Here is a 24657-nt window from a genome sequence, read left to right on the forward strand (position 1 = left end):
TTCAGCTGGAACAGTGCCAGTTTACCCTTGTCTCATAATTATCAGTCTTCTTTTTTACTTTTAAAGTATCTCAATTTAGATGATAAATTACACAGCCAAAGGATGAAGGGATCAAAACTCAATCTCAGTAATTTTTCCAGGAAACATCCTAGAAGAGGAGACCACAAATAATAGGAGTCTTTCTCAAGTGTTTCTTCCCAATTTACACTTAAATAGGTCAGAACAGTGAGCAGCACAATACAAACATTCAAAAATATTAGCCATTATGGTCCATTTGACTGGACAAGCTGAGCAAATATAAGGCATTGCTGTGGCTGACTCTTCATGAGGGAAATCTTGGATGTAAGGTGATGACTGGAGTGCTCTGGGCTTTTCTGGTGGCTCAGATGGTAAAGAATCTACCTGCAATGCAGAAGATCTGGGTTCAGTCCCTGGGATAGGAAGAGTCCCAGGAGAAGGGAATGGCTACCCGCTGCAGGATTCTTGCCTGAAGAATTCCATGAACAGAGGAGCCCTCCATGGTGCTTCAGTGAGGTGGACACGACTGAGCAACTACACTTTCACTGGCATGCTCTGGTTGCCACAGTTGAGATGTAGAGAAAACTCACAGGCACATAGGTGAAGCTCTCTGCTGTAACTACTCATGTTATCGCCTCTACATTATTTTCCACCAATTTCTAGATGTAAATGAACTACAGCAAATTTAAGCTTTCTCTTTATTTATTGTTTAGATGGAGATCTCAATAATTTGCAGACTCAAGTGAACTCATAAAAGCAGATAAGCCTGGATGTCATGAAAAGTCATGGAAAAGACAGAGCAATTCAAGAGAAGGGGACACATCTTTACCAGTCAAATCAAATCTTATTATCAAAGAAAGAGGATAGAACTAGAAGTTTTCAGATGAATGTTCATATCAAGACTCCAATAGAGAGGCAGGAGGCGAGATGGTGGAGTAGAAGGACTTGAGTTCACTTATCATGAAAACACTGAAATCACAACTAACTTCTGAACAACCACTGACAAAAAAGACTCAAATCTACCGAAAAAGATGCTCTACACCCAAAGACAAAAAAGAAGCCACAGTGAGATGATGTGTTGCTGATGTGTTGCTCAGCCATGTTCAACTCTTTGAGACGCTATGGACTGTAGCCCACCAGGATCCTTTGTCCATGGGAAGTCTCCAGGCAACAATACTGGAATAGGTTGCCATGCTCTCCTCCAGGGAGGTCTTCCCAACCCAGGGATCAAATCTAGGTTTCTCACAATACAGGCAGATTCTTTATCATATGAGCCACCAGGGAGGGATGTTTTCATGATATAATCATATTCCATACCTGCTACCCACAAACTGGAAAGTCATTATATCACAGAGATTCTCCCATAGGAGTGAGAGTTTTGAGCCCCAAGTCAGGCTCCCCAGCCTGGGGACGTGGCATTGGGAGGAGGAGCCTCCAGAACATTTGGCTTTGAAGGCCAGTGGGCTTGAGTGCAGGCACTCCACAGGACTGGGTGAGACAGAGACTCCACTACTGGAGGGCGCACATGAGGTTTCATATGCACTGGGACCCAGGACAAAGCAATGACACCATAGCAGCATGGTCCAGGCCTACCTTTGAGTAGGCCTGGGGAGGCAGAGAGTAGCTGTGTCTCATGTGGGGGAAGGACATTTGTGGCAGGAGGCCCAGGGAATATTCATTGGAGTGAGCACTCCCAGAAGTCACCATTTTGGCATTGAGACCTGGTACCAGGTTATCAAATATTAGGCAGTTGTTAAAATATGTGATCAAGTAATTTTGAGTCACTTTGGGGAAATTATGATACCGTGCTAAGAGACAAATTCTGCCTATTAAGTTTTGTATAGTCCACTCTGTTAGTTTATATTCTATACATAATATATAGAAATGCATTGAAAAATACTGAAAGAGGATGCACTATAACATTTAATAGTGATTACCTGGATAATTCTAAGCTTTCTTCACTATATGTCTTTGAATTATCCCAAACTTTTAAATAATAAGAATATATGAAAAAATAGAATTGGAAAATATGATTATGATGATCAGCAACATAAAGATTATGCAAGATGAATGGAAGGGGTAGATGAAATTAGAGTTATACTTAGGTCTTTGAAATGAAATTTGTGAAGCCCTGACTACCATTGTGGCTGTATTTGGAGATGGGGACTCTAGATAAGTAATTATGTTTAAATGTGGTCATAGGGTGGGGCTCTGATCAGACAGGACTAGTGTCCTTATAAAAAATTATCCCAGAGTGCTCGTTCTCTTTTCCTGAGCGCACACTTAGAAAAAGGCATGTGAGGACATAACAACAAGGTGCCATATACAAGCCAGGAAAAGAGGTCTCAGCAGGAACCTCAGTTCAGTTGCTCAGTCTTGTCCCATTCTTTGTGACCCCATGGAGTGCAGCACGCCAGGCTTCCCTGTCCATGAGCAACTCCCGGAGCTTACTCAAATTCATGTCCATCAAGTCAGTGATGCCATCCAACCATCTCATCCTCAGTCATCCCCTTCTCCTCCCACCTTCAATCTTTCCCAGCATCAGGGTCTTTTCAAATGAGTCAGTTCTTCAGAGGGCAGACAGAATGAAAACCACTGGAGAAGGGAATGGCAAACCACTTCAGTATTCTTGCCTTGAGAACTCCATGAACGGAACAGCAGGAACCTTGTCAGTCAGAATCTTGATCTTGGCCTTCTCAGCCTCCAGAACTATGTGAAACAAATGTCTTCTGTTTAAGCAACCCAGTTTATGGCATTATGTCATGGAAGCCCAGTGGAATAAAACACTAATTGAAAAAAAACATTCTTTTTAAAGTGGAAGGAAACACTCCAGAGAGTAATATCAGCTGGGTTTACCCCTCCCTGTCCTATTTATAAATACAGCAGGAAGCCAGTGAGTTGTCAGGTAAAAAAATTGTGGGTCAGGGGACAAGTCCTAATGTTTCTTGTCGAGGACAAGCTCAAGGTGGGCCACCAGAGTGTGGCTGCCCAATTCTTAGAATACTGTGTTTAGGGCTGGTGCCTGAAAAATGAGGTCACTGGCTGAGTTACACATTCAGAGATTAAATAGGTCTGTGAAGCCTCTTCCAGAAACAATTTCTGGGCTGGTGGGTAGAGAAGGAACAGTGTCTGCAAGTAATTACACAAAACTTTTGGCATTCTCTTCCACCTCTGAGATGCTCTTAGAAGCTCTCTTTAAATAACAGATAGGAGGTTACCCTGGGGGTCCAGTGGTTGCCTGCCAATCAGGAGATGTGGGTTTGATTCCTGGTCTGGGAAGATCCCACATGCCTTGGAACAACTGAGCTTGTGTGCCACAAATACTGGACCTGTGCTCTGGAGCCAGCGGGCTGCAAATACTGAGTCCACTCGCTGCAACTATTGAAGCCCATGCACTCTAGAGCCTGTTGTCTGCAACAAGAGAGGCCACTGCACTGAGAAGCCTTTCGCACATCAACTAGAGAGTAGCTCTCTCTCCCCCAACTAGAGAAAGTCCATGCACAGCAACAAAGGCCCAGCACAATCAAAAATAAGCAACTTAGTAACAGAAATTTCAACGATTATACATTAGATTTCAATTTTCTTTATCCTGCTCTAAGGTAAAGAATACAGAGTTTCATTATCCATTTTTGTAAAAAGGAGGTGTACAGTAGCAGTAGTGTCACACTCAATCTTATTATCTAGCAGAACATGAAAGTCATTGCCTATTTGAAGGCTCCAGTGAGCAAGCAAACAAGGGGGCGTGTCAAGGAGGGAAGAAGGCAGATTTCTGCGTGCTACAGAAAGGGCTGCATACCATGGTATCAATGTTAATGTGTTCTTCAAAAAATCTCAAGACTCTTTCGTTAAGTGGTTAAAATCCAAAAAACAATGTAATCTGTGCTTTTGCAAATTAGCCACAAACCATCTAGTTTCTCAGCAATTACTTGACGTTTTTTATCTACCTCTAAATGTTACTGACCTAAAAAAAAATATCTGATCAAAGGCTGTGGAAATTCTAACCCCTGCAGCAAGTATTAAATTGGTCCACTCTGTGTCCTATGCTGACAAATCGCTATACTCTAGAGCCTGACGACCCATGAGTGACTCAATTAGATGCACCGATGTGGCAGCAGTGTTTTAAAGTTGTCTGCACTTGACTTCATTCCTTTAAAACAACAACCAACCCACCCACCCCCTTAAAATCTTTCCCAACCTAATAAATAGAAATGTCTTTCCCTCTATAAGCTCCAGAGCAGACGTGAGGGCGACTGTACCTTCTGGTGGTCACATAAAATGAGCAAAAGCATCTTTGTGTAATAAATCTCTTTCTTGTAACCAGCTTCCTCTCATATTATGTTTCTCTTTATATTATGAAGATCTGTGCATTTACATGGAATCTTCCTCCTTTCCTGTCCCACTCTTTCCTCCACCTCAGTCCATAATAGGCATTGGTTCTCTAGAATTTTATTGTTTGGGTTAAGGAGGACTTGATAGTGAGCAGTTTGATATCAGATGTCAAACCCAGCCCAACAAGAAGCCGTGGGAATCCCTGGCATCTCTTCCGCCATGGAACTGGCTGTGTGAGGGAACAATGGAAGTGTAATATTCTGAGAATATAACTTGGTATTTTTGGAAAAGGTATTCTTTTATTGAGAAGTTACCTCTTGGATATGTCTAAACATTACCTTTCACAAAAGATCATTTTTTTTCAATGTTAAAGGACATGTCACACAATCCTGTTGTACATACTATAGTATCCTGGTGGCTCAGAAGGTAAAGCATCTGCCTGCAATACAGGAGACCTGGGTTCGATCTCTGGGTTGGGAAGATCTCCTGGAGAAGGAAATGGCAACCCACTCCAGTATTCCTGCTTGGAGAATCCCAGGAGTGGAGGAGCCTAGTAGGCTACAGTCCATGGGGTCGCAGAGTCAGAAACAACTGAACGACTTCACTTCACACATTCCTGTTGTACATACTATAGTACCAAGTACTGTATGAGATACAATATAAATACTGATGCAAATTAGGTTCAAAAGGCATACATCCAGGGGAAAATATGGTTCAAAGGATATATGAACCTCAATGTTCATTGCAGTACCACTAACAATAGCTAGGACATGGAAGCAATCTAAATGTCCATCAACAGATGAACAGATAAAGATGACGTGATACATACAATCTATTACTCAGCCATTGAAAGAATGAAATGATGCCATTAGCAGCAACATGGATGGACGCAGAGATTATCATACTAAGTGAAGTAAGTCAGACAAAGACAAATTTCATGTGATATTGCTTATATGGGGAATCTAAAAAAATGATACAAATGAACTTACAAAACAGAAACACACTCACAGACTTAGATAAGGAATTTATGTTTACCAGGGGAAAGTGTGGTGGGGAGGGATAGCCTGAGAATTTGGGACTGACATGTATACACACAGCTATGTTTAAAACATAAAACCAACAAGGACCTACTGTAAAAAAAATTAATGAAAAATAAAGAAAAAAAGACTTTTCTGTCTGGTAAGATATATGATGTTACTATTTTTGTGCAGTGTATTCAGTGATAAACAGAGAGAACTTATTGTCTGGGGGTAAGGCAGACTCTTCTTGTCTGCCTACTGTATTCCTATTAGAACAGTGTTCTGATGTGTGTGTGCATTTGCACATGTGGCAAACTCTCAGCCTACCGAACCAGCCTGACATGTAGCTTCCTGGACAGCTTACAGTGGAAACAGCTGACTGCAACCTGCCTCAGTAACAGTCTAACTGTTCGTTGCTTCAGTAACCACTGAGAGAGTGTTTTGCTTGAACAAAAGTTAAACCATTTGCCTAATATTTATGGAATGCCTCCCTTGCGCACAGTGAGACCTGAAACACTTGTTAGTGCTCTGAACAATTTCTCCCCACTAAATAGTCTCTATAGAAAGTCACCATGCCTGCCTTTCAGCACCATGTGACTCTGTCCAGAGGGGAGCTGAACTGCTCTGATGTCTGCTTGTGCAGGTTCCAAGTAATCTTGCTGTCTTCCCATCTACTTCCTTTAGACCCATACTTTGTTTGCACTGTCTGGCACATGACCAATAGTTAGGTTTGGATTTTGTCTCTTAGGAGGACACGTCTTTCCATGAGCTCAGGATCAGAACAGAGACCCAAGCATCCCACTTGTTCAGTGGGGAAGGTCAGACCTCTGAATGTATTTTAGACTCGACTATGTCACACACCCACAAATGTGAAGATGGGCTTCCTACGGCTCTGAAAACTAATCATGCAAATGAAACCTGTTACATCCCCAGAGCACAAGCTTTTCAGTTCTCTGAGGCTTGTGGACCACTGTGGGAAACACACTGCCCATGATACGGAACAGGCAGGAGTCTCACTGAAATACAAAGACTTGCGGTGCAAGTGAGAAGGGAAGTGTTTTGCTCCTTATCGGCCCTGCTGGATCAGTTATCTCTTCAGTGGTGTCTCCCACTTAGGGTATATACAGAAAAAGCCACACCTGAGAAAGTAGAAGCTAAGTCATTTCTTTTAGCATTTCTGGGAATTAAGAAAGTTTAGCCTTGATACACAACAATTTCTTGATGTATAGCACAGGGTTGTGTGGTCAACACTGTGTACTAAACCATAATAGAAAAGAACATGAAGAAGAATATGTATGCTGCTGCTGCTGCTGCTCCTGCTGCTGCTGCTAAGTCACTTCAGTTGTGTCCGACTCTGGGCGACCCCATAGACGGCAGCCCACCAAGCTCCGTCGTCCCTGGGATTCTCCAGGCAAGAACACTGGAGTGGGTTGCCATTTCCTTCTCTAATGCATGAAAGTGAAAAGGGAAAGTGAAGTGGCTCAGTCATGTCCGACTCTTCGCGACCCCATGGACTGCAGCCTACCAGGCTCCTCCATCTATGGGATTTTCCAGGCAAGAGTACTGGAGTGGGGTGCCATTGCCTTCTCCGAGAATATGCATAGATATAACCAAATCACTTTGTTGTACTTCAATAAAATGTTTTAAAAAGTCAAGCCTGACTCTCTAGCATAAGTGTCCTGACACTTGTAAGCACAAACTCCACCTCATTTTGGAGGTTTCCCTGCTTCTTCTCTTTGCTTTGCCTACTGCAGACACCACAAGTAAAAGGCCACATGACCCCTATATCTTATGGAAAATATCTGACAATTCACTGGGAGTAGAATTGATGATCAACAGTCTGGTGTGAGCATTAAAGAAAACAGATATGAGAAAAACACCCAGCATATAATTTGCACATAGTGAGTACTCAACAAATACTGCTGTTTGCTTTTTCTTTAGTTCCAGAGAGGATTTAAAGCAACTTATGAAAATAATCAGAGTCTAACAATGATGTAATTGATGGCTCTGGGCCCTAGAGAAAAATATGGAGAACTTTCTCCTCAAATTTTTCTCTCCTCTTACCATCAGCAACACCAGGTACTGCACATAAATAAGTCTTACAAGGCATTATTTATTTAAATAAATACATCTATCTCTAAAAATATTTTAGAAGCACTGTGCATACTGTATAACCTCTCCATTGAGTCTGCCACTGTTCCTGGGGTTTAGGTACTTTGAGACACTGACCAACACCATGAGTTAAGCTGAATCAATGAAAGTTACAAGACTGTCAAAAGGATGGGTGTGTCCAATCAGACAGCATATGCCTTGAAACATACAAGGTACGTATTGAGACAATGCAAGCAGCTTGATGGAAAACCAAACCAGAAGTAGGAAGCAAATCTTCCATGCATCTGAGCCAGGGAGACTACACTGGAGCTGTAGGAAGTCAGTTTTTCCTTTGTACTGTATGTTGTGTGAGGTGGCTATGTGATCTGGGGACACTGATGAAGATTATGCTTCCCAGTTCCTTCCCATCTCCCAGTTTATGCAGACATGGAAGTTTTTGGAAGGAGGTTGTCACTACCTAGTCAGTTCTCTGAAACAGGAAGACTTGGTGGTGAGAAGAATGCTGTTTTTTGGTTTTTAATGTAGATTTTTTTTGAAGTCTTTATTGAATTTGTTACAATATTGTTTTACAATATTGATTCTGTTTTATGTTTTGGTTTTTCGGCCACGTGGCAACGTGGCACATGGGATCTTAGCTCCCTGACCAGGGATTGAACTCACACCCCCTGCGTTGGAAGGCAATGACTTAACCACTGGACCACCAGGGATATCCCAAAAGGACTTTCAGATTCACATCCATTTATGCCACAGCAGCTTCCATTTCTTGGGCAAAACAGACTTAAGACTGAATGATAATGAAAAAACTCAAGTATCCTATTTTCCACTTTACTTCCTGGACTGGTTATCTGGAAATGGCTTCATATCAACTAAGTTTCCACTGAGGATCTAATTTTGTATTTATAGGTAAAACTGTGGTGTATGTTATCCCAGTACAGGTTAGTCAACATTAGAGTTCCTGAAAGGGGCCTCTGAATATGATGTGGCATCAACTCTATTTGGTTATGAGTAGAGAGAACCACTGCAGCAGCTTCCTTCACTACCAGATTGAGAAATTACCAATGAACAAATGATTTGGGAAAATCAGAATGAGGATAGTTGGGGTTCTCCTTACTGTGAAATCAAGACACCCCACAAGCACCTCTTCTTTTAATCCTGAACACAGACTCCATTCTAATTTCTTTAGTAGCAAAAGCTGAACAGTATGAGATTCACTGTGAAATGAATATCCCACCATAAAAGCCCAGCATATTCATCTTTAAAAAATTTAGTATCTTAATGTGATTCATGACTTAGTCACCTTTTGTACCACTTTCTGTTTGATTATAATTTTATCTATTAATCATGTTAATCCAATAGACTCTGCCTTAATCAAATGTGAGTCAATTACCCAGTTCTTCAAATTATATTTTTTAATGAAAGACATTTTTTAAAATTGAATGCCAATTAGGGCCAAGCCAAACTTGTTCATAAAGTTTGGGTTATCACAGAACAGTATGAGCCCTTGACTATACCTGTATTTTCAGCTCTTTCTGATGAGGGCGTGCTGTGTGCTTTCAGATATAGCCATTAACCTCTCTGTAATTCCTGTTTTTCCACCTGTGAAATGAGGATAATGATACTCTGGCTTGGGAAATGATTTTATGACTCTTAGTTGAAAAATGCAACCAGAATACCATTTTAAAAAATGCTTTTTGTAATTTCACTCTTAATTTCTTACCATAAGTGGTTTTGTTTTTCCTTAGCACTGAACTGCTTTTTGACATCATTAGAGAACTATATATAAATCCACTGAGAGGGAAGTGACTCAGAAGGGTTCCTCTGGAACAGTCTTAACTGTGGACAGTGATGGACAGAATGACAAGGATGTTTATCTACAGGCCTCAAGAAATAAAGTCCAAGTGGACTTCTGGAGCTCTGTGTGGGGAAAAGTTGTAAGGCTTCCTCCTACAGCTGTATTCAGCAGAATAGAGCTCCCTGCTCCCATTCAGGAATGGGTAGTGGTGGTGTAAGAGCACACGGAACTAGCTGACAGTGGAAGGGGCTCCATGGATGGGCCTCTGGTGTGGGGGGGGGGTGGTCCTTGTGCTCCACTGATTCTGTGTAGAAGGTAGCATGTGTACATTTGTCTAGAATGGGAGTGCATAGCTATTATTTTAATTTTCAGTAAGATTCTACAAACCAGTCTATCCTAAAGGAAATCAACCCTGAATATTCACCAGAAGGACTGTTGCTGAAACTTCAATACTTTGGCCACCTGATGCAAAGAGCCAGCTCATTGGAAATGACCCTGATCCTGGGAAAGATTGAAGGCAAAAGGAGAAGGGGGAGGGAGAGGATGAGATGGTTAGATAGCATCACTGACTCAGTGGACATGAATTTGAGCAAACTCTGGGAGGTAGTGGAGGACAGAGGAACCTTGCACGCTACAGACCACGGGGTTGCAAAAGAGACGCAATTTAGTGACTGAACAACAATCAGATTGTACAAACCAATATTTTAGGATCAAATGGATGATGAGGTCAGGGGCCCAAACCTTGGGCTGGGACTGAGGCCAAAGGATCACCTTCACCTGTTCAAGGGGAAAGGAAAGAGATCTCATCGCAGACAAGTGTTTCTGCTTCTGTCCTGCAAAGCTGGCTGCCTGCCGTTACATCGTCTGAAATTGGGGATCTGGGTTTCTCGGGAAGAGGGCTCTTTCACAGTTGTTGAAGTTAAGGAGGTAATGATAGTTATTTCATTCCCTTTCTTTTCTGCTCCAAGTGCCCTACTCCTCTGGTATTTAGCTCTGTTGTTGAGCTGAAATCACATTAGTGTATTACAGGCTAAGCCAGCTGAGTACATTCTGTGAAGAAATGACAAGTGAGCTGGTGGTGGTGTAAAGCTCTCCTATGGCAGGTGGCGGCATGGCTCATTCGTGCTTCTTGATGGACAGCTAGGGACCTGTTGTCAGTTTCCAGATGGTCTTTCACTATGGTTCCGAGAAAAAATCATTTGTGCTAATTATCACCAAGGAGGAGTGACCTGTGCAGAGAGCTTCTCTTCCATAAAGTGGCCTGGGCAGTTAGCTAGATAAACTGAGATGTTCCAACCCTTCTGCTAATAAGCTCCTGTGGCCATTCCACCTAGATCAAAGCCTTACATTTCCAAGGGGCTCAAGGCAAATAGATGGGGAAAAAAATGGAAGTAGTGACAGATTTTTCTTGGGCTCCAAATTCAGTGCAGATGGTGACCGCAGCCATGAAATTAAAAGATGCTTTGCTCCTTGGAAGAAAAGCTATGAGAAACCTAGGTAGCATATTAAAAAGCAGAGACATCACTTTGCTGACAAAGGTCCCTATAGTCAAAGCTATGGTTTTTTCCAGTAGTCATATAAGGATGTGAGAGCTGGACCATAAAGAAAGCTGAGTAATGAAGAATTGATGCTTTTGAACTCTGGTGGTGGAAAAGATGCTTGAGAGTCTCTTGGACAGCAAGGAGATCAAACCAATCAGTCCTAAAGGAAATCATTCCTGAATACTCATTAGAAGGTCTGATGCTGAACTGAAGCTCGAATACTTTGGCTACCTGATGTGTTGAGCCTACTCATTGGAAAAGACCCTAATTCTGGGAAAGATTGAGGGCAAGAGGAAAAGGGGCAAAGGAGGATGAGATGGTTGGATGGCATCACCAACCCAATGGACATGCGTTTGAGCAAACTCTGGGAGATAGTCAAGGACAGGGAAGCCTGGTGTGCTGCAGCACATGAGGTTGCAGAGTGGGACATAATTGAGCGACTGAATAAGACCAGTTGGAACCAAGACTCCACAGGAGTCACTGTTTCTGAGCTGTAAATCAGTGTTAAATGTGAGTGGGCAGAGCTTTTATTTGCGTGTGATTAGAATGAAGACCTTTTGCATTCCAATGTGTGTGTGGTCATCTGAGAATCTCACTCTTTGTTTCAGTGAGGGCCAGGTGTTGATGGCTGATACAGGGGTGCAGGGTTATTCACAGCCAAGGGGCAACATAAAACTCCACAGCGCCCCCCGGGAAGCCCTTGGCAAGTATCCAGGGTCCTCTAATTGTCTAGCCATTTTCTTAGTAACTCTGAATGCCTGGATTCTGATGCTCCTCCCACTCTAGCCCAGCAAAGATGACAAAGAACCTTTTGAGCGATAGAAAAAGAAAGACCTTACCATGCTTTCATTAGATAAACAAACGTTTCCCTCCAAAATTTCTAATTCTCTTACATAAATTTTTAGCAGTGGAATTACAAGGTCAAGTAAATTGAACATTATGAGGCTTCTGACTGCCAAATTGGTTCCAATGTATTGTATCAGCTTAGGAGTTTATTTCTAGTTGCATTTTTTGTCCTTTGAGGATTGTCTTTTAGATACTTTACATATATTGTTTGGGGTTTTCCTGCATCTATCTGTGTGAACTCTACATATTAAAGATGATAGCTTTCTGCAATATCTGCTGCAGATGTTTTCCTAAGGTTATTGGGAATTTTCTCTTTTTGTTCATATCCTTTTTTCTTTTGTGACTTTCCTGGTCATTCTATTTCAATAAATATTTATTAAGTGTGTATAAGGTACTAGGCATTGTGGTGGGTTTAAACATAAATAACACATGAAACCTGGCCTCCAAGAGCTTGCAGTCTATGTGAGGATGTGAGAGCATAGACGATTTCAATATATTGGATTGAGGGGACTTTCACTTCTGGAATTCTGGCTGATAAGGTGCTCAAAGACTCTCTTAGCCTGCAGAACAGTGCAGAGATTCTGGAATTAAACTCTAGAAAGGACACACTCGTAGAAGTATTACTAAGTTTATAAGGAGTACAGGAGGACTCTGAAAAGCCCTGCCTATTAGAAAACAGGAAAGGCAAAAAAACTGTGAGGTGGATAGCAGCAAGGGGGAGGGTGGTTTCTTGATAGTAACTCTACCTTTCATACAAAGTTGACTTAAAGCTCAACATTCAGAAAACTAAGATCATGGCATCTAGTCCCATCACTTCATGGCAAATAGATGGAGAAACAGTGGAAACAGTGGCTGACTATTTTTCTGGGCTTCAGAATCACTGCAGATGGTAATTGCAGCAATGAAATTAAAAGACGCTTACTCCTTAGAAGGAAAGTTATGACCAACCTAGACAGCATATTAAAAAGCAGAGACATTACTTTGCCAACAAAGGTCCATCTAGTCAAGGCTACAGAGAAGGCAATGGCACCCCACTCCAGTACTCTTGCCTGGAAATTCCATGGATGGAGAAGCCTCATAGGCTACAGTCCATGGGGTCGCTAAGAGGCGGACACGACTGAGCGGCTTCACTTTCACTTTTCACTTTCATGTATTGGAGAAGGAAATGGCAACCCACTTCAGTGTTCTTGCCTGGAGAATCCCAGGGATGGGGAAGCCTAGTGGCTGCCATCTATTGGGTCGCACAGAGTCGGACACGACTGAAGTGACTTAGCAGCAGCAGCAGCAGTCAAGACTATGGTTTTTCCAGTGGTCATGTATGGATGTGAGAGTTGGACTGTGAAGAAAGCTGAGCGCCGAAGAATTGATGCTTTTGAACTGTGGTGTTGGAGAAGACTCTTGAGAGTCCCTTGGACTGCAAGGAGATCCAACCAGTCCATCCTAAAGGAAATCAGTCCTGGGTGTTCATTGGAAGGACTGATGTTGAAGCTGAAACTCCAATACTTTGGCCACCTGATGTGAAGAGCTGACTCATTTGAAAAGACCCTGATGCTGGGAAAGATTGAAGGCAGGAGGAGAAGGAGACGACAGAGGGTAAGATGGATGGATGGCATCACCAACTCAATGGACATGGGTTTGGGTGGACTCTGGGAGTTGGCGATGGACAGGGAGGCCTGGCGTGCTGTGGTTCATGGGGCTGCAAAGAGTCAGACACGACTGAGTGACTGAACTGAACTGAACTGATTTTCTTTTCTTTTAGATCAGTGTTGATAGAAAATAAATTATAAGAACATCCTTAATGTATCATAAGTGATTCTTTTGAAATAAAGGCAAAAAAGATAATTTTTATGAAATAAGTATATAATAACCTAAGAATTGTATAAGTCCCTGTTTCTCAGCCAAATCTCACTAAACTATCTAAAGGATACCCAGATTTGTACAATAATAATTTAATTTCAATTGTTTCTACCATTTTGTTTATCATTTATATGACTTTGAGTCATATAAAAGTCACAGTTTTACACATAATTCTCTGCTTGGTTGCATGAAGGTATAGTTCTCAAAGTAGGGAAGTTGAACAGATTTTGTGTACCAGGTTAATTTATAATTTTTAAGCATTTAGAGATAAATATGGAAACATCTCATTTTTATTCCTACTCCAGCTACCATACATGTTAGGGCAGACTTGCCTAAATTTTCAAAGGGGCTGAACTGTCCAGGTTTGGTGGCCTCTCCTGGATCAAATGTAAACTTATATGAGATATTTTTAAACGTCATTACAAGAACTGTGAAAGTTATACATGTCAAATTTTCACTAGGATGCAGGAAAAGTGGTATTTTATATTAATACATTTAAGTTGCTTACAATAGAAAAGGATAAATGATACAAATTCACCAAGGTATCCAACTAAAAAGTTTCACAAAGAAGAAAAGAATAAACTAAAAAATAGAGAAGATAAAGGTCAAGATAGTAATAAATGGAAAAAAAAAATACAAAAGATAGACTAAGAGAGTCCAAAGTTGCTTCTTTTAAAAGATGAATTAAATAGAGAAAATTTTGGTAACAGTGATTAAGAAAATAAAATAGAAATTACCAATATAAAGAAGAAAGGAGAAATAATTATACATGCATTTCAACTCCTAGAATATAATTAAGAAATATGATGAATAATAATCCAATCCCAAAGAAGGGCAATGCAAACAGTGTTCAAACTAATGCACAATTGTGCTTATTTCACATGCTAGCAAAGTAATGCTAAAAATCCTTCAAGCTAGGCTTCAGCAGTATGTGAACTGGGAACCTCCAGATGTACAAGCTGGATTTAGAAAAGGCAGAGGAACCAAAGATCAAATTGCCAACATCCACTGGATCATATAAAAAGCAAGAGAATTCCAGAAAAAATCTACTTCTGCGTCATTGACTACACTAAAGCTTTTGACTTTGTGGATTACAGCAAACTGGAAACTTCAAGAGATGGGCATACTAGATGACCTTACCTGTCTCCCAGGAAACCTGTATGCAGGTCAAGAAGAAATAGTTAGAACTGAACATGGAACAACAGACGTTCAAAACTGGGAAAGGAGTATGTCAAGGATGTATTTTGTCACCCTGCTTATTTAACTTATATGCAGAGTACATCATGCAAAATGCTGGGCTGGATGAAGCACAAGCTAAAATCTAGATTGCTGGGAGAAATATCAGTAAACTCAGATATACAGATTACACAACCATTATGGCAGAAAGCAAAGAGGAACTAAAGAGCCTCCTGATGAAAGTGAAAGACAAGCAAAAAAGCTGGCTTAAAACTCAAGATTCAGAATATTAAGATTATAGCATCTGGTCCCATCACTTCATGGCAAATAAAAGGGGGAAAAAATGGAAACAGTGACAGACTTTATCTTTTTGGGATCCAAAATCACCGCAGATGGGGACTGCAGCCATAAAATTAAAAGATGCTTGCTCCTTGGAAGAAAAGCTATGACAAACCTAGACAGCATATTAAAAAGCAGAGACATCACTTTGCCAACAAATGTCTGTATAATCAAAGTTATGGTTTTTCCAGTAGTCATGTATGGATGTGAGAGTTGGACCATAAAGAAGGCTGAGCACTAAAGAATTGATGCTTTTGAACTGTGGTGCTGGACAAGATTTTTCAGAGTCCTTTGGACAGCAAGGAGATCAAACCAGTGAATCCTAAAGGAAATCAGTCTTGAATATTCATTGGAAGGACTGATGCTGAAGCTCCAATACTTTGGCTACTTGATGTGAAGAGTCAACTTATTGGAAAAGACCCTAATGCTGGGAAAGACTGAGGGCCAGGGGAGAGGTGGGCAAAAGAGGGTGAGATGGTTGGATGGGATCACTGACTCAATGGACATGAGTCTGAGCAAACTCTGGGAGGCAGTGAAGGACAGGGAAGCTTGTGTGCTGCAGTCCATGGGGTTGCAAAGAGTTGGACATGACTGAGCAACTGAACAACAAATTAATAATTTTATGCCAACTGATTTAAACAATTAGATGTAATGGATAAATTCCTGGAAAAAATAACTTAGCAAAACTGACTCAATATGAAATAGAAAGCTTGAATTGTTCTATAATTGTGAAAGAAATCAGAATGTTAGTTAATAATGTCCTTATAAAGAAAACACCAATTGAGTTCTACTAGACCAACCCAACACTGAACAAACTTCTCTAGAAAATACTGGAAGAGGAAACACTTCCCAACTAATTTTGTAAAGCTTATATAACTTTGAACAAGACAGGACAGATTGAGAATGGAAGATTTCAGAATTTTTACAGAATTTCCAGTCCAGACTTTTTTTTCAAGAGACTTGATATACAGTTGATCTTTGAACAACACGTTTGAACTGTACAAGTCCACTTGTACTTGGATTTTTTTCAGTAGTAAATACTACAGTTCTAATGGGTTGAAGTTGGTTGAATCTAAGGAAATGAAGGAAACTTGAACATGGAGGGATGACTAGAAATGATACTCAGGTGTGTGACGTAGAAGAGGGCCAGCACCCCAATCCTAGAACTGTTCAAGCGTCAACCGTACGTTCAAGAAGATATTTTGGAAACTCTGTGTTCAATTAAAAACGTTTAACTAGAGATCTATCCAGAATTTATTTATATATGCGATGTGAGATGAGCATACATACACTTTTCAAACAGCTAAAGCACAGTTCTCTCACTATAGAGTACATAATCTTTTCATTTAGTAAAAGTGAAGATTTTTATTACCAGGAGTTTTCATAACTCAGAACTTTAATTGATGCTGATTCAGGTTACTTTACTTTAGGTGTACCCCCAGTAAACACTGATAAAAACAGCTCTTGATGCTGCTACTTAAAAAAAAAGAGAGAGCGAGGCAGACTATTATTCAAGTTAAATTTACTTTTAAAATTAGCCCACTTTATTTGAAGAGCTTGTGTCAATAACTTATCTCCACCTATCTTTTTAATTACCACAGTGACAGTTTAATTACCATGAACAATTAAAACAGTTAGTATTATTTTGAGTTTTTTATGTTACAGTAGATTATTTCACATTAAATGTTAAATACCTATCACTTTTCATTTCCTGTTAATAAATTCTCACATTCATCAACCTCAAATACAGTAATATTTTTTAAGACACACACACAGGGGGAAAGAGAACAGGGATGGAGGGGGTTTGGGGAGAGAGCCCAAGTAAACTGTTTGAGGATCTGCAGAAAAATTATTCGGGCAGCTGCTTCTTATTGGCTTGGGGTTCTGACTGATGACAGACAACATAATAAATAATCTATTTACTAACTCCTAACAGCTAAATAATGCCCCTATTTTTCACCATAACTGAATTGCCAATACTGTATTGACAAAGTGTCATAGGGCTGGAGTTAAACTGACCTCGTGTCACCATTTTTCTTTCTATAGGATCAATGAAGACCCTGGAAAAGACCCCCTATTACTCTGATTAATGGAAGGCACTAAATGTTACCAGTGAACTTGGTTGCATTTATTTATTTACATGTAATTCACTGGTAAGGGGTGGATGGATGGGACTCATTGGGTAATGGAAAACACAGTAATTTTTTTTCTTCTCTCCCACACTGTCTACATACATGACTGCTTTGCATAATGCAGGTTGCTTCTGGGTGCAAGCGGATTCCATTCCCCATTCCACACAGCTGGAGCAGGGTGTGTATGGCACAGAAATGGAATCTTCTCAGGGTTGAGAGCAGCCACACTCCAGAAATATTTGTCCATTTGGCTTGGAGATCCCAGAACCCAGAAAGTAGATGGTGGCTGGGAGTAATTATCTATGATTCTGAAGAAAGTAATCACTTATGTTCTCTCTCTGACTATGCCTCCAAAATTAACTGTTTGATACCAGTTAACAATGTATTTAGGTATTTTGTAATAAACTACAATGGAAAAGAATCTGAAAAAAAAATACACACACACATATATCAGAACCACTTTGCTGTACAGAAGAAACACAACATTGTAAATCAACTGCATTTCAGTTTTAAGTGTTTAGCCTTTGTCTACACAGCTGTAAGGTGATCTAACCTTCTCCTCCACTGCATCTCCTTTACTTCAGGTCTTGCAAGGTGTGATGGCTTTGAAGTCCTCTCCCGATTCTCTAATATAATCCTCCTCTGGATTCCTGGAGCAGAAGGGCTTTCCAAAACTAGCTCTGACCATGACCTACTCTCATTTAAAGACTCTTTTGAGGCACCAATAACTTAAAGATAAAGCCTACTACTACTACTACTAAGTTGCTTCAGTCGTGTCCAACTCTGTGCGACCCCATAGATGGCAGCCTACCAGGCTCCCCCGTCCCTGGGATTCTCCAGGCAAGAACACTGGAGTGGGTTGCCATTTCCTTCTCCAATCCATGAAAGTGAAAAGTGAAAATGAAGTCGCTCAGTCATGTCCAACTCTTAGCGACCCCATGGACTGTAGCCTACCAGGCTCCTCTGTCCATGGAATTTTCCAGGCAAGAGTACTGGAGTGGGGTGCCATTGCCTTCTCCGAGATAAAGCCTAACCTTGGCAGTTTTAATGCTTTGACTTGTATACCTTTTCCTCTTGACAAACTCCGCCCCCCACCCCCCACCGCAGGAAGCATTTTCTTTATCCTTTATTTTCTTTGGCTGCACCATGCAGGGCATGCCGGATCTTAGTTCACCAACCAGGGATTGAACCTGTGCCCCCTGCATTGGGAAAATGGAGTCTTAACCACTGGGCCACCTCGTAAGCCCCAACAAACTCTTTTTTAAGCAGGTATCCTATTTCTCGTGGAGCTGGTCATTTCCCAGCACGAGTCAGACACTGCTTGTTTGTGTCACAATCGCTGGGGACCCAAGGCTACTGCAGCCCTCAGCACACCGCGGGGTCACCACTCATGTGTCTGTCTGCTTCCTCTAGCCTTCACAGTTCTGATTCTTCCTAGAAACCCCTGGTATTTTGGTCCCCAGTTCAGTTCTGTCTTATTTCTCTGGTTTGTATTTTCAAAGTCTTTTCTCGCAATTAGATCATGAACTCATGGAATTTCTATTATATTTTTTGCCTACCAGGTTCTTGGACTCAGAATAGATGTTTATGAGTCTGAAATGGAGTAAAACTTAGATGAGAAGAAATCTAACTCTAAAATGTGTATGTGTGTGTTTGTGTGTTTGAGAAAAATTCTTATTTACCAAAGTGTGGTCCTGAGAAATGTACATTGTTGTCTGCAGATTGTACTGCAGCAGAAAAACAATTCATAAGAATGACAAGCTCTTTGAAGCACTGGGGAATAATCCCTTATCAAAGTGGCTCAATTACATTTCTTGCTACTGAGTAAGATTAATCTAAACCTTTGTATGACCAAAAATTTGTTTGCTGGGATAGGATTTTATAGCTTTATCACTATAAATTTATATCCATATAAAAATTGTCAATGTATATAATTAACTGCCAAAATATTCCCTGGGGTTAACTGTCAACTGAATTAACCAAGCAATACAGTTAGGTTTTAATTAGCCATTTTAGGGCCTGGAGAATTAGGTACAGAGAGCAGGGAGATAATTTCATATAAAAAAGGCTCTTCTCAACTTTTAATTTCACATGAAATTAATACATAAACACCTACTTTCCAATGAAATCTTCCCTTCCTTCCTTTTTTGTAGTTTTTCAACTCATATTTTAATAGTAAAAAGTAAACACTTTCTAAGCAAGAATGTTTGTCACAGGGAGATTGCCAACTATTCCAAAGTCTGGAATTTATTTAGAAAATTGACCCTTTACAAATTTTCAAAAATTAAAAAATATTCTTAGGAAAAATTTCATGGCTATCTGTGATTAAAAGCAATCTTGGGACTTGCCTAGTGGTCTAGTGGTTAAGACTGTGTTCCAATGCAGGGGATGTGGGTTTGATCCCTGGTCAGGGGGCTAAGATTCCACATGCCTCGTGGACAAAAAACCAAAACATAAACTATACATAACAAATTCAATAAAGACTTCTAAAATGGCCCATATTAAAAAAAAAAAAAATCTTATGACTTCCCTGGTGGCTCAGTGGTAAAGAATCTGCTTGCCAGTGCAGGAGACACGAGTCTGATCCCTGATCCAGGAAGATCCCACATGCCGAGGGGCAACTAAGCCCATGCGCCACAGCTACTGAGCCTGTGCTTATGCCCCGGAGCTGCAACTACTGAAGCCCTCATGCCTGAGAGCCTGTGCTCTCCAACAAGAGAAGCCCATGCACAGCAACTAGAGGAGCCCCACGCTCCACCACTGGAGAAAAGCCTGCATGGCAGCAAAACCCAGCACAGAAATAAATAAATAAATAAAATTATTTTTTAAGATAGTAAACTAAAAAAAAATATGTTTGATAAAGAAATCTTAAACAATTACTCATTCATAAATTTGTGAAAGAATTGGCAGTGCTTGTTAAATCATGCCTAACTAAAATGCTATTTATACATCTTTTGAAATCTTTGAGCATGGCTAATCTATGCACAACTGTCTTGTGCTTTACCCTACACACACACACACACTTGGACTGTACTAATAAATCAATAAGATACTACACACTTGGCTGTGCCTAGGATACATTTATAAGTGATAGAAGTTTCAATTATTTGATTGCACAGCATCTGGCACAGAGCATCAGAATAAATTATGGAAGAGGCAGTTTATTTAAAAAGAATGAAGCTATTCTGACACTTTAAGTGATGGTTATTTGATGTACTCTCAAATAGTAATTGACTTGATACCAAGCTACTGGCCATCTGAACACTGAATAAGTTGAAAATAAAATGTGTAAGATGACAAAGAATACTAGACCATTTTCCAGTTCTCATTTCAAAATTCAATTCTGTCACCTGCCTCAAACATATACATTGATAAATAAACTGAAGAATGAATATTTTAAATAGCTCTTTTTTGTGTGCTATGGAACCAGTCAAAGAGATTTTAAAAATATTATCTCAAGTATTTGAAAAAACTGACATTTCTTTCTGCTTTCATACCATTAAAAATATATTCAAGACTTCTGTGTTTTGATTAGGAGAAGTTTTGTAACTAGGCAGTACTTAAACTAGAGGACTTGCTTTTGTATGAGTCCATATCCCACCAAGGATTATTATTATTCTCTAAATTTTAGGTAGTAGCTAAGGACTTCAGGGACCAGGGTTTGACTTTCGTCTATGTGGTCTTAAATAAGTCACAAACTCTCTGGGCTTCATGTTCCGTATTTATAAAAAGGATATAATATCCCTATCAATGGGGGTATTTGGAGGATAAAATACAGTAATATGTGAAAGTGCTTTACAAAATATTATATTATCCAATTGAAAAACCAGAAAAATTATATTATTATTGTGTTTCTACCACATATTATTCCTCAAACCATTTTTATTCTCAGTGACACTGCTAACATAAAGTGATATCTATCTAGGCTTATTAGAAGAGGGAGATGTTATTCTCTCTGGGCCAACAGCTTTAGGTATTTACTTTTATAATAGCATTTAGTACACATGATTTTCTTAATTTCAGTACTCTCTAAACTTTTTGATTAGTTATAAATGAAAATTTTGGGGGAGCATTCAACCTAATATATTTATAGGTACAGTATGTTGATATAAATTCTATACATATTTAATATATTGTAGAGATGCTAAAACATATCCAAACAATAGTAATTTTAAAAGGACTGAAGGGACTTTGGGTTTGTATACAGTGCCATAAATCCAGCACTTCTTTCTTTTCTTCCTGCAAAGTACTCAAAGGCAAGGAGGAAAATGAGAAAGAAAAGACAAACTCCACTTCTGACAAAACCAAGAAATAGCCAGAACCTCAAACTATAAGTGAAAGTATTGCCCAAAGTGGTGGAGATTATTTTGCAATACATGGGGAGAGAAGACCTGCAACACAGATCCTGGGAAAAGACAGAATACACCTTTCAAAAGTGAAGGTTTACCCTAATGTGGAAAACTGAAAACCTTGTATGAAACAGTAGAAGCAGGGTGCATAGGCTGGCAGTAGGAGCACCCTTGTACATAGTTTCATTTAAAGATGGAAAAGTGAGGCCAGAAGAAAAAACCATAGAGGTAAGTCATACTTGTAGGAAGTAGTCTGTCTCTGTCAGAGGGGGAGAAAAGTAACCTTGCCTTGGAAAACCCTCATAGCTGCTAAATCCCATTGACTTAAGAAAAACAAACATATACACAACACTCTGCAACATAAGAAAAGTTCCAGTTTGCCTTAGTGTGAACTTTTGCAAATATCTCATCAGGGAAAGACTCAAATTGCAAAGTTGAAAGATAAAAAAAAAACAAAAACAAAAAACAATCAGAAGATCAACAGAAACACAGGAAAAAAATAAGTGGCAGACAAGCACCAAGAAAATATTGCCCCAAGGTAGATGAAATTTATGAGTAAACTTTCTGCCCCAAATTAAAAAACCTTGATGAAGCAATTGACTAGATGACAGAAAAGCACAAATTAAAAATGCAAGAACTCCAGAAAGATATCGTGAGGCGACAGAGGGAGATGTGATATGCGATCTGGCAGAGCTTAGGAAAAACACGGAAGAAAAAAACAAAACCATTACAGGAATTAAAGTGAAATTGGAAAAAGCACCAGAGAGACTCACTGCTGCTAAAAACACAGCAGGGAACATAGCAGATACAAATGGGAGCTGGGGGTGGAGGATGGAATGGGGGAATACAAATGAAATCCAACAGAAAAAAGAATTAAAAGGGTAGAAAAGAAAGATGAGAGGTAGAGGATAGGCAAAAGAGATCAAACATGTGCATACCTGGGGTTACTAAAGAAGAAAATATTGAATCCTAGTAGCTCAGCTGGTAAAAAATCTGCTCACAATGCAGGAGACCCCAGTTCAATTCCTGGGTCAGGAAGATCCACTGGAGAAGGGATAGGCTACCCACTCCAGTGTTCTTGGGCTTCCCTGGTGGTTCAGCTGGTAAAGAATCTGCCTGCAATGCGGGAGACCTGGGTTTGATCCTTGGTTTGGGAAGATCCCCTGGAGAAGGGAACAGATACCACTCCAGCATTCTGGCCTGGAGAATTCCATGGACTACACAGTCCATGGGGGTCGCAAAGAGTCGGACACAACTGAATAACTTTCACTTTCACTTTCAACCAAATATTTAAAGATATAATTCAAGAAAACTGCTCTGAAGTCAAAGAAAACTTGTATCTACAGAAGAACAAACCACATTCCGGGAAAACAGAATCAGAAGAGCTAACATTGAGATATATCCTAGTAAAGTTATTGGACTTCAAGACAACACCATGACAAGAACATTCTTTTGGCAATAAGGTGGAGTAATTCACAAAAGAAAAAGGGTGTGCTAGCCTCAGAATTCTCCACAGCAGCAATCCATGGAGAAGTTAGAGGAGTGACACCTACAATATCATCAGGGAGAGAATGTGTAACCTAAAGAGGTTATTGGGTATAAGGGCAACAGGCAAATACTTCTGAAGACGCAAGAATGCAGAGAATATTGTTCCCAAAGCCTTTCTTGGGGAACAGCCTAGAGTACTAACTTTCAGAATCTTAATCCAGATAGAAAATTTTGAAAGAGATGGGAATACCAGACCACCTAACCTGCCTCTTGAGAAATCTGTATGCAGGTCAGGAAGCAACAGTTAGAACTGGACATGGAAAAACAGACTGGTTCCAAATAGAAAAAGGAGTGCGTCAAGGCTGTATATTGTCACCTTGCTTATTTAACTTCTATATAGAGTACATCATGAGAAATGCTGGGCTGGAAGAAGCACAAGCTGGAATCAAGATTGCTGGGAGAAATATCATTAACCTCAGATATGCAGATGACACCACCCTCATGGCAGAAAGTGAAGAGGAACTAAAAAGCCTTTTGATGAAAGTGAAAGAGGAGAGTGAAAAAGTTGGCTTAAAGCTCAATATTCAGAAAACTAAGATCATGGCATCCGGTCCCATCACTTCATGGCAAATAGATGGGGAAACAGTGGAAACAGTGTCAGACTTTATTTTTTTGGGCTCCAAAATCACTGCAGATGGTGATTGCAGCCATGAAATTAAAAGACGCTTGCTCCTTGGAAGAAAAGTTATGACCAACTTAGATAGCATATTCCAAAGCAGAGACATTACTTTGCCAACAAGGGTCCGTCTAGTCAAGGCTATGGTTTTTCCACTGGTCATGTATGGATGTGAGAGTTGGACTGTGAAGAAGGCTGAGTGCGGAAGAATTGATGCTTTTGAACTGTGGTGTTGGAGAAGACTCTTGAGAGTCCCTTGGACTGCAAGGAGATCCAACCAGTCCATTCTGTAGGAGATCAGCCCTGGGATTTCTTTGGAAGGAATGATGCTAAAGCTGAAACTCCAGTACTTTGGCCACCTCATGCGAAGAGTTGACTCATTGGAAAAGACTCTGATGCTGGGAGGGATTGGGGGCAGGAGGAGAAGGGGACGACAGAGGATGAGATGGCTGGATGGCATCACTGACTCGATGGACGTGAGTCTGAGTGAACTCAGGGAGTTGGTGATGGACAGGGAGGACTAGTGTGCTGCGATTCATGGGGCCGCAAAGAGTCGGACACGAGTGAGCAACTGAACTGAACTGAACACCACTTGGAAAGACCATAAGACTAAATAAATATGTGGTTTGGATTATAGGGCAGAAAGTAAATATTATGTGCCCTAAAAATGCAGACATGATGGGACTGCCTGGTCATTCAGTGGTTAAGAATCCACCTTGCAATGCCAGGGATGTGGGTTTGATCCCTGGTCAGGGAACTAAGATCCCAAGTACTGTGGGGCAACTAAGCCCATGCACCACAACTACTGAGCCCCTGGTCCAAAGCTTGCATGCACAACTGGAAAGCCTATGCCACAGCTACTGAGTCTGTGTACCACAACGAAAGACACTGCATGATTCAACAAAGATCCTGCATGCCACAACTAGGATCCAAGGCAGACAAATAAATACATGTATTAAAATGCAGACATGATATAAGAATAT

This window comes from Capricornis sumatraensis, chromosome 2, assembly GCF_032405125.1.
Source record: "Capricornis sumatraensis isolate serow.1 chromosome 2, serow.2, whole genome shotgun sequence".
Lineage (NCBI taxonomy): Eukaryota > Metazoa > Chordata > Mammalia > Artiodactyla > Bovidae > Capricornis > Capricornis sumatraensis.